Source organism: Mytilus californianus, unplaced genomic scaffold (genome assembly GCF_021869535.1).
Source record: "Mytilus californianus isolate M0D057914Y unplaced genomic scaffold, xbMytCali1.0.p SCAF_6, whole genome shotgun sequence".
NCBI lineage: Eukaryota > Metazoa > Mollusca > Bivalvia > Mytilida > Mytilidae > Mytilus > Mytilus californianus.
Genome location: NW_026262712.1, coordinates 28152810 through 28164852, shown reverse-complemented (window position 1 = coordinate 28164852; position 12043 = coordinate 28152810). Strand labels below are relative to the sequence as shown.

General features: G+C 32.8%; 1 long non-coding RNA gene across 1 annotated transcript; it reads left to right on the top strand.

Annotated features, from left to right (window-relative positions):
* Nucleotides 1–1148: 1148 nt before the first annotated feature.
* Nucleotides 1149–7819, top strand: LOC127704941 (uncharacterized). Its single transcript, XR_007983583.1, has 3 exons — nucleotides 1149–1558; nucleotides 4868–4960; nucleotides 7132–7819. It is a non-coding gene; the product is annotated as an uncharacterized LOC127704941 (long non-coding RNA).
* Nucleotides 7820–12043: the final 4224 nt, after the last annotated feature.

Here is a 12043-nt window from a genome sequence, read left to right as displayed (position 1 = left end):
AACGCTGTCAGATACGTTTACCTTTAATTCAACGACTGATTATCCTAGTTCTATTATCTATATAAATGTTACTTCCTAGCAATCATTAAAAACACATTTGCTACCAGCTCTTTACATTTAAAAAACAATACGTTTCAAAAACAAACAGAGGACGCTAGTTCTACAAGGTACAACATATTAATAATCAAACAATATGGTGCTAACAATCAGCCATTTATTTCTCAAAGGTATTCTCTAATATTGATTTAGGTTTCAAACGGAAGTGAAAAGATATTTATAAAACAAATGATTCATTTTTTTCTTCAAAATGACATAAAAGTATGTCCTGAAAAAACATAAATGACTCTGCAGACGATTAAATGTCATATAATGTGATTAATGTTAGTCTTAAAAGGAAGATGCCAGGGGGTTAACATGATCTAAGACAACTTCATGAGGAGGAGTTTAAAAAGAAAGATTGCAGGGGGTAAACCTGGTCAAAAACAATTTCATGATCAGACACACCTTAAATTACAAAAAAAACTTTAACACACGGATGAATGCTCCAGTGAGGTCGGGTAAGAATAAGGTCAGAGTGATCCCCATAAAGTGCGATTGTTTTGTTATACATGTACGTAGATCAAAGTCTAATCGACCGATAAAAATCAAATTACATCACATCAAAGAGATACTACAATCGTTGTCTTTCTAAAATTGATTATTTTTAAATGCCCCTTGGTATTTTCTGATTTTATAACAAAGGACTAAGATTCTTAGGGGAATACTAAATATTACAGAGTTCGAAAAAGACCTATATTATATTTGTATCCGTGACTCCTATTCTGACATGAACTGCTAATCTTTTTTTTTTAATTTTGAATAAGTTAACTCATCGTTGTCTATAGGTATGCATGTTATGGTGTCAAAATCATATCGGTTCTTTATACAGGTACTATTAAGTTAAAATATTTATTATAGGTTTTAAGATCTTAGAAAAGTCGTCTCTTTCGTTATTTAATCCTATTCCCGATTGTGACAAATTGACTGAATGGGATTCGCATAGCAGGTGATGCATGCATAAACGGAAAGGCGTGTCCTGTCAACACACCCCTGATTGCTCCTTTGCGAGTTCATTCGAATCTCTTTATTCCTGATTATAACCATTCGCAGTGATGTTAAGGCAATTTCGATTAGATTTGGTCAGGGGCAGATAACCCCGCAGGTACCTCATTATGTATTCATATATTCATTAATGGCGGAGATTACCTAAGCTGCGTCTATCGATAAAACTGTATGAAATCAAATTACATACATGCCTGTTAATTAAAAACAGGTATCCATATGGTGTAATTTTTGTACTGAAACACGAATATTGTATGTTTGTGCTTTAATTATTATGGTAAACGGTTGCAATAGCTGTTTTTTGTGCCGAGATTGTCGGCTTGTGGACACCGCCTCCTTTTGATTATCAACCAATCAGTAGACGATCGCCGTCGAACAGATGTTTGTAGTTTGCAGAATGGAAAGCACCTTGCAGCGGAAATTATTTTCACTTCTACGTGAAAATCTAGCCAGAAAAGTAAGTGTAAGCCACCAAATATGTAAAATTTATGAAACATACGTTGCTTGTTTTGTTAATCATTCGCTTCAGAAGGCGAAAAACGACACAGTATTAGATAAAACGAGTTCAGTGTTGGCAAGCATGTTACACACGTGGTCAAAACGAAACTAGACTGCAAAAAATATCTGAAATTTGAATAATTTATCGAGTCCCGTCAGTAAATGAACAGAATATCGAATGAAACGAGTTCCCTGCATTATATCAAGAGCCCATTCTCAACATTTACCCTGAAATTCATTTTTAATTAACGTTTTGCAGGTATCCTGGTTGGGTACATCTTTAAATTATAACAAAGTTTGCTCCACCGTTGACTTCCGTCCGGAGCCCACGTTGCTGGAGCCATGATCCATACCTTCAAATCATGGAGCCCTTAATTTGAAGCTTAGGGCACAAAAACTTGCTCAAAGGAACCCTGAACACGTAATTTGGAGACCAGTCACATATGGTGTAACCCCCCCCCCCCCCCCACCCCCAACCAACCAACCAACCAACCAAACCAATTCAATTGTGAAGTCCATAGTATAATATTTTCTGCCGAGTGCTGACGGTATATTTCAACTTTCATGACTGAATTTTATAGATCCCTATACTCGGAAGTTTACAGCGTTAACGCCACCCCCTCCCTGATATCAGAAACATTAAAAACAGCCTATTATTTGGACTTATCGGGGACTGTGCGTCTTTCTCTGGAAAATGCCTGCACCTTGAATAAGTTATTTTTGAACCAATATTTTTAAAATCCAGAACCAAGTCAGCAATATGACCAATTGCAAGTTTATATACTTGTTGGTTATAAAATACATGAGAACAATTTTGAACATGATAGTCCAAATAATATTATTTTTCTTGAAAGGCTTTGTTAATGATTTACTATGACACTTCACATTACCGTCATTCTAAGGAAGGAATCCCAGCAAAAAATTAAGGAAGCCTCTCATGACAATAATAATAGACTTATTAATATCATGACTGCCCATGTTGACATATTCTTTTTAGATATGGTTATCATCAGTATTAAAATGAAAAAGAGCACTGCTAGCATGCTGATGATGTCTTGCGTCTAAGTACCCGAATTGCACCTATTTAGCAAATCTTGCAAGTTTTCTAAGAGGAAGTATTCACTGGAAAAGTAAAATCTACAGAAACATTAGCATGTGACGTCCACAAAAAGTCATCTTTTAAAAATGAGCAAATAGAATATGTTACGCCATACGAGTATTAATTTCTTAAAAATTGAATAGCAAGCATGGACTTAAATGTCAAATTGTTCTAAATATTTTAAGAAATAAAACAAAACATCTCTTATTCGAATTTCAAGGATAGGAATTAAAGCATGGATGCATTTTGGGTACTCCTCATTACAGAATCATGGATTGTTTGGAGGTGACGGTTTAAACCCATTTTTCTATGATTCAATATGGATTCAAAATTAAACTGGTGGAACTAAATAGTAAATAAGGATACGGATCTACAAAATAAACACAGAATGGAAACTTTTGTCTGGATCTTTAAAAAATGTATGTGAAAAAACTGTCAAAATAGGTGCAATTTGGGTACCCTCGGCTCACGTAATATACAGTTACAACAGACATTGACAAGGCAGTACATTATTGTACTATAAATTCAGAAGAATTGCGATTAATCCGATGAATATCGCAATTATAATTAACCTCACATTTTTATACGCTCGTTTACTATTATTAGATTTTACGTTTCCAAGTTGACGGGGTTTTATTCACAAAAAAAGGGGGGATTTTCCAGTTTTCGGACAATAACTCGAAATCGCTTTCAGCAGTTTTCATGAAACTTTGATGAACTGTTGATATCTATTGATGTAAGCTCCCTTTAGAATTTTATAAATTTAAGATTTTACATTTCCGAGTTATAGGGTTTTATTCATTAAAAAAGGGGGGATTTTCCAGTTTTCAGACAATAACTCAAAAATGCTTTCAGCAATTCTTATGAAACTTTGGTGAATTGTTTATATCTATTGATGTAAGCTCCCTTTAGAATTGTATAAATTTTATTTGTTTATAGTCTGACAACAGATTTACTAAGTATTGCGCAACAGCATATAGTGTATTGACAACAGCAAGAAATCTTTAATTGAATATAAATTCAATTCAAATAACCAATTTCAAGCTCTTTGACTACATTTATTCAGAAACCTATAATATGTCAAATATTTAATTACAATCCAAATTCAGACCTGTATCAAGCTTGAATATTGTGTCCATTTTTGCCCCAACTGTTCAGGGTTGGACCTCTGCGGGCGTATCCAGCTGCGATCAGCGAAGCAGTTTATTGTCCCTCCTTTCAAAAATCACAATAATATTAAATGCATACAATGATTTAGAAATGTTCAAAATAAAGCCTGCAGTCATTATACGCCTGCCTTTAATGGGGATCTAAGCTACGAGATATAGAAAAAATTAAAATATGATTATTATTTTTTCAATATTTAATGAAAGTGCAATAGTGAAATAATAATTCACATTTAGCACCCAGTTTGGTTCAATTTTGTCGAAATAAGCTAAGAAACATCGCTGGTGAATCATTCAGTCAATAACTCAAAAAAGCTTTCACCAATTTTCATGAAACTTTGGTGAATTGTTTATATTTATTGACAAAAGTTTCCTTTCCATCTTTTTTTTATTTTTGATTTCTCGCTTTTGAGTATTGGGACTTATTCATAAAAAGGGTTGTTTTTTTTCTCCAGTTTTCGGACAATAACTCAAAAATGCTTTAACAAATTTTCGTGAAACTTTGGTGAAATGTAACATAAGCTACCATACAATTTTTATATATTTAAGATTTTACTTTTTCGAGTTATGGGATTTTATTCTTAAAAATTATTCATGATTTGTGCCTCTGTGTGCTGGTGTGTGCATGTTTTTTTGTATGCTTTTTTTTTGGGGGGGGGGGGGGGGGGGGGGCTATTTTGAGCAGTATTTCTAGTTAATCATAAAGATTAATTCAAGGCATAAAGACGAGCTAAAGGACAACAGACATATCATGTGCTCATGGCGCAGCTCTTTATTTTAAATATGATGAAGTAATTCTTCTAGAAATCAAAGAAAAAATGTGCATTATTTCTATGAAGGAAATCCAGATATCAATTCAGGGTTGGGTGGCAGACGTAATTTCTTTATTTGATATGTTATATTTATTTATGTATCGTGTATGATTCATTGTAATTAATCTGCTCCTTATTTTAAAAAAAGTATCTGTATTTGTATTAAAAAAATTACTTTCTCTTATTTTTAGCTGACCTGTCAAATATAAGAAACAGAATGCTATTCCAGCTTTGATGAACTATAAAGTAATGGTTTGAATTTGAAAAGCTTTATTATTAGACAGGTAAATTGTTGTATTTTTTCTTTTTGCTCGCTATTAAAACTGGTTATCCCTTTTTTTTGTATATCAAATCAATCTGCACCAAAATCTTTTCCTACTACTAGTTAGAAGACCAAATCTATTAATATAAAGATAAGAAGATGTGGTATGACTGCAATGAGAAAACTATCCAACAGAGACCAAATGATGTAGATGAAAGCATCTATAAATAGGTTGCTTTGCTGTCTTCAACAACAGTGGTGTCACAGTACAACATAAGAACAAACTGTAAAAGTTATTGAAATAGACTTGACAATCAATTTGTCAGATCAACACATACATGTTGCACAAAAAAAAGGCACAAAGTACTTGCAGTTACTGAAAGCTAGTTCAACGCTAATTACAACTTATAGAAAGGGCAATTTTTTAAGACAAAAAGAATCGGTACACATAATAATCCCATAATTAAATATTACCAACCATTTTGCTATACAAATACAGGTGTTCAGATAATCTGACTGAAGCGAGAAAGCTATATTATATATATAGTAATATATATATATATTCTACTGGTATCCTGCTTCTGTTGCTTGGAGTTGGAAACAGTTATAAAATTGAGAATGGAAATGGGGAATGTGTCAAAGAGACAACAACCCGACCATAGAGCAGACAACAGCCGAAGGCCACCAATGGGTCTTCAATGCAGCGAGAAACTCCCGCACCCGGAGGCGTCTTTCAGCTATGTCATCAAATTACTAAAAAAATCTATTTTACAGCTCAATTTTGTGTCCTCTTTACAGTCCACATTAAAGCAAATGTTACGAACAAAATGACGAATAGGAGAAAAGCTATACAAGCCTTGCTTTTCTTCCTCTTTTATAATTTGTGCAAATAAATTTCTGTTGTCGTACAATGTAAGAATATTGTATGGTGTAAATTCAGAAATTATTGCAATGTTTTTTTAAGGTAACTTTGTGAGTATCCCAATAATAAGAAGTCACATTCTGATATCCAATACATATAACTGTAACTGTATTTTTCTGAAATCACAATAATTAATCTCGCATTTGTCCATTCTTCAAAAATTGCAATAAATGCACACAATAATTTCTGAATTTAATAACGTACATGTATCTTTACCAGCAATACACTTTTTTAGGGCCCCGCCGAATAGCTGGTCGCCCTATAGTGATCAGTCTGTCCGTCGGTCCATACGTAACAAATTGTGTCCGCTCTGTATCTAGAGAACCGTTATGATTTCATACTTTATACTTGACATGTATATTAACCAACACCAGAGGGTGTGTCATAATTTTTGTACAACTTCCTAGGTCAAAGGTCAAGGTAAAAATCTTTGGTTTCAGATGACAAACACATGTCCTATGGTAAAGATACAAATTTTTTACCACACGTTATTCACAGCGTGGCCCACAGAGATAGCTCCCATCTCAATGATGTCTAGTTTACACAGATATTATTAAAAAATCTACTAAGCTTGATTGCTAAAAGTTCTTAGCTGTGGTTTAAGTGCATTACTTATATTGATATTGCAGTATAGCACCCTGCCTTATTCATGTCATAATTTACATTTGGGAAAGGAGATACAAAACAATGTAGTTAAACATAATATGGGCATTATTTTTTTCGGTCTGTGCATCCGTTCTTTCGTCCGTCAGTCTGTCACGTTTCAGATTTAAGTTTTTGGTTAAAGTTTTTGGTCAAGGTAGTTTTTGCTGAAGTTGAAGTCCAATCAACTTGAAACTCAGTACACATGTTCCCTATGATATGATCTTTCTTATTTGAATGCCAAATTAAAGTTTTGACCTCAATTTCACGAACATAGAAAATAATAGTGCGAGTGGGGCATCCATGTACTATGGACACATTCTTGTTTAATTTATTACATGATACATCTTATAGGCTGCATATAAGATGTATTATGTGTTAAATTTTAAAATTAAATAAAAGTAGTGCACCTTATTAAAATGTGTATGACTAATGAGGAAATTAAATTCTGGTTCAAATGTTGAATGAACTTCAATGAAGACATTATAAAATTTAGGACATGTAGGACAGGGGAATTATTTTGTAAGCATTTTCACAGTAACTTGTTGAAGTTGAACTTTTGATCACTTTTCCCATGTTAAAAATTTCATTTAATATAATTATTATATATATGCATTTTCATATTTCAGGGATGATGACCTGCAATGAGACAGCAGTAGAAAGTTGCATATAACTCATGATCATCATGACCATTATGGAAGATCAGATCAGATGAAAATTATGTTTAGAAAGCCACTAAATATGTCTATGAAAAGTAGAAAAAAGACAGCAATTCTATGTAAAGTACTTAGCAGAAGCATTGGCTGTTTGAATACCAATGTCAGTGTTGGAATTTAGTATTTTGATGCTGAGAGATAGAGGAACATTAACTGAACAATTTAGCTTCTTTTTCATGTGTCATTGAAGTTGATGTTTACCATCTTAAAAAGCTTTTACCACAGTTAAAATGAATTCTAAATACAGGCAGTTTGGAGATTTGTGAATTTTCTTACGATTGGAGTTTCAAAATGGATTTAATTTAAAAAAATTATTTATTTCACAGATGAAATTTGTCGTCTCTTTTATGAAATATTTGAATAATCAGCAATATATTTTAAGCAATACCTTACCAAATGAGAGATCTACAGATAGACATATGAATTTCAGTTGAACTGTGAAGAAGGAAATATTCATTTATAAGACTTATATAAGTGTTTTGTTATTTTTATGGCAATTACGGGAAAGATGAATCAATTCGATTTAAACATTACTCATACCTACATATATACATGAGATATAGGCATACAATTTACTGATGCACCACTAATGGATATACATGTAATTATAAAACTAAGAAGATGTGGTATGATTGCCAATGAAACAACTCTCCACCAGATAACAAATAGTCATATTTTATAACGATTTACATTTCAATTTCATTTCATAACACAGCATACAGGTATACAAAAAGTTCAAAAGCATAGAAAAAGTGTTTTTATTGCAATTGCTGTTGTTCATCTTATGGTCACATTGAGGTGGGCCTTCAATACTAAGCAAGACCACTGGAACAGCCACAGACATGACAGAATGTTTGAAAAAAGAAATCTGGAAATTTTCTTTGCTTGTATATATATCATGTAGCTGCCATTATGTACATGTACATACATGTATCTAGTTTTGTCTATATACTTGGAAATCAGAAAATTTTGCAATGTTTTCATTTCTTGTCTAAATTGAAATTGGTTATATGTTTTGCAAAAAAAACATGTAAATTTATTTAAATGATGGTATTATTTGTATCCAGCATTTTCTGAAACTGCAATAATTAATCTCGCATTTTTTGTTCTGGCATTGTTCAATAATTATAATTATCATGATTATCTTGATAATAAATTTACGCAAAAGTTTCTGAGTTTACAATAGTTATCAGGTTATATCTTTTTGAAGGATACCTAACTTTGAAACTTGTGATGGAATATTTCCATAGTATTAGAGATTCTTATATCTAGTCTGTTTAGCAAAATATGTTGGGTATACATGTATGGCCATTAGACAGCATCCCCAACACTGACAGAAATTGTTTTTTTCTAACTTTGAAATTGCGTACATGTTTGGTAATATTATACAGCTAGAATTTAATATAAAATAAGAAGATGTGGTATAATTGCCAATGAAGTTTTGATTAACAATTACATGAACTAAGTCATTTTACTTTTTGTGATTGGGTCAGGTTAAGATTACCCACTGAATGTATCCTAGTTAATGATATTTGTAGGCAGTACTAGTATGTAGTTTTATTAGCATTTACATATTTTCATTTCCATGTTGACTCATGATTTTGCCCTGTCACCTATGTCATGATTCATTCACTTGAAACTTTTGGATTGTTTACATGTATATGTAAAAATTGTGATTCAGTCAGTCATTTCTGTATATTTATATTTTATTATATATATATATATATATACCAGTACATAGAATTTATTAGTCCCCTACCGCACTCTGTTGTCCATCCGTCAGTCCGGCAAATCAGTTTTCCACACTTTTTTCTTCGTGCTTTCTGATATTGATTTGATATTTGGTATATTGTTTTATCATGACAAGTTACAGATCAAAATTCACTCAAATATTCAGTTTTCTGCACTTTTTTTCGTCATGCTTGAAGATATTGATTTAATATTTGTTATATAGTTTACACCATGACAAGTTATAGATAAGGTTAGCATTTTGTTCCAGTACAATTAATTTTTATTTAACCGGTAGCGGACTTGTGTATTGCCATGCAATACTCTCGGAATGCATGTTTTATTTTGACAGCAAAAAAAATTAATTACCATAGCTACCAATCAGTTGCTTCCAATTTCAGCAGGTCTTGGGAAATATGTTTTCTGATTTTAACATGTTTAACGATGAACTTTAAAATTATATGGCACTTTATCATGTAAAAACAATTGATTGCTTGTGTTGGATGTCAGTTAGCGCTTCTGGCTATTTCTTCGGTGGCTGTCCATTTTTATTGTTGGAACTCGGGTAGGGAGAAACTTAACATGTAATGAGCGGCTGAAAAAAATAGATCACTATTTGCAGCTTCATGGTATACTATTATATTGAGAATTTAAGATGATGTATATGATAAGGTTGCTGATTGAAGCATTATGTACATGTATCTGAAACTAATCCAATCTGGTTTTTTTTACAGATGCGATTAAAATTAGTCGTAAATGCATTCGATATCTGTCAAATCTGTTTATCTCTCCATGATATATTGCAAGCATAAAGCATGAGATATAAAGGTATATTTTTTAAGGATGGGTAACTCGATATCTCGGCTGCTAATCCTTACCCCAAAAAGGTAGTAAGTGCTAATATTAAAAGTTACTCATTCTAGGAAAAGGGAATTGTATCCCCCATTAACTGTTAATGCTGTTGTGTGCTTTTGAATATTCCAAACAAAAATAAGTAAGGAACCGGCAGAATGATTTTACCAAGTAAAAATGTTGAAATAAGAAAAATATTGCTTCAGATGGGATGAAAAGGAATCTTCTGTCCAACAAAATGCAGGAAATCATTAGGGACAAAATCAAAAAGTGCAAGCTGTACATACATAATACTGGCTTGGTAACTGCATGGTAGAAATGAATATTCAGAGGCAAAAATCATAAGAAATTCAAAAAGACCTCCCAATCATGATTTACAAATTGATACCAGTTCTCACTTGAGACATTCAACAAGTACAATCTGAATATTTATATGCAGGTAGGAAGTTTATACTGATTTATAATTTATTTACACATTATCAATGACGAAGAGCAAACAAATAATATAAGTAAATTCATGAATTTGGGTGAGTTCTTTGTGAAAATACAACTTTTTTTAATATAATGATTTACAATATATACATATTTGATGTACTAGGAGAGACCTAGTATGCTTTTAATTTGTATAATGAACTTGCATTTGCCAAATGAGAACTACACTAGGACCCGGGGGGGGGGGGGGGGGGGGGGGCATGAGGCTGATCAGATGTGGATTCCGGATTTTAAAAAAAGTGGGGACTCAGGGTCCCCCCATCACTAAGCGACGTTTGGAGTGGGACATGTAAAAAGTGTATGTATTAACCATATAATGGTTGATCCACAAGGGAGCCCAAGCCCACCTGAATCCGCCTCTACCATTTGCGATGATACACCAGAGGTTCGAACATGAAAATACTTGGCAATTAATACATTGGTATACAAAATTTGTGGAACACATACTGTGTAGGAGGGGTAGGGAGTGCTAGGATATTTATCTTATTATTTTTGTTCGCCAACCAGTTCTCGGGTAATTTTTATCTCTGTTATCTAGCTTGTACGACCTCGTATATATTGGAATCTTCCAAGAAAACTGGAAAACTTGAGCATATCTTCAAATATTTTATTTTTATAGAAATTAATTGCAAATTATAAAGAAAAAACGAATGTTTCATCGAAGGTAATAATAAAATTTTATACTCCCAACTTCCCCGTTTCCGGGTTGTTGGCCCGTCTTATTCCGTCTTTGCTTTTCTTCGTCTTTTGTGCGTTTGTATTTTATCTCGGAAACTAAAAACAAACAACTATTTTTTATACGAAAAGTGCAGGTTGAAGATCAATGAGTACCTCTTAATTGCAGACATGTATAGATTCAGCAGATGTTGCAGTTTATAAAAAGTGCTGTTACAAATCAAAATAGTTGTGGATCATTTTTCTAGCGCCATCGGGAGGGTATTTTTTTGCCTTTTTATGCCATTTAACTCGTAAAAGTTGATCGATTTTCAATTTAAACGTAAATATTGAACTTGTAACAGCGGTTTTTATATAAAGTGTACCTAGTAGTGTCTAGAATTCCTTGGTTGGCGTTTGTACGTGGTTATCTTCAACCTGCACTTTTCACTTTTGTGATCGCTAAGGTTGTTTTTTTGGATTAGTGGTCACGTGACTACTTTCACTTTACTGCAAGACCTTACAATGTAATAAAACTGTTTAGTTGTATGTTTTTTGGAAATAAAGACATTGGCATATACTTTTAACCAAGTTATAGGTGATAACAAGCGTGTTTTTTGCAGATACAAATTATGGCCAAAATTAATTGATTTTCCTTCAATGTGCCTTAACCTCGCTGCGTTGTTTGTATCGTAATGGATTTCTCAGATTTGAACTATCATTGCATATAAAATCCAAGACATGTTTCATGATCAGTATACTTTTATCACCCTATAACTAAAATATTAGCTCTTATCATAGTTGCTCCTTGTCTGTGTTGTTAACAATAATGACATGCTCTAAAATCCCGAATAATAGGGGTTAGAGATGTTTGTGTTTTTGCAAGTCAGACATCAAACCGTTGAGCACTTATTAATTTTCATGCTTTAATTCTGTGACTGACATCTGCTTTTGCTTATTTCATAGCTTAAAGTACGGGTCTTGTTTGTTGTTTGATATACGTCGTATGGTCTCTGATGGAGAGTTTTGTATTTATTGATTGCACTAGCCTCAACCTAATATCACTTGTTTCTTAAAAATACGAAGAATGTAGAGCTCC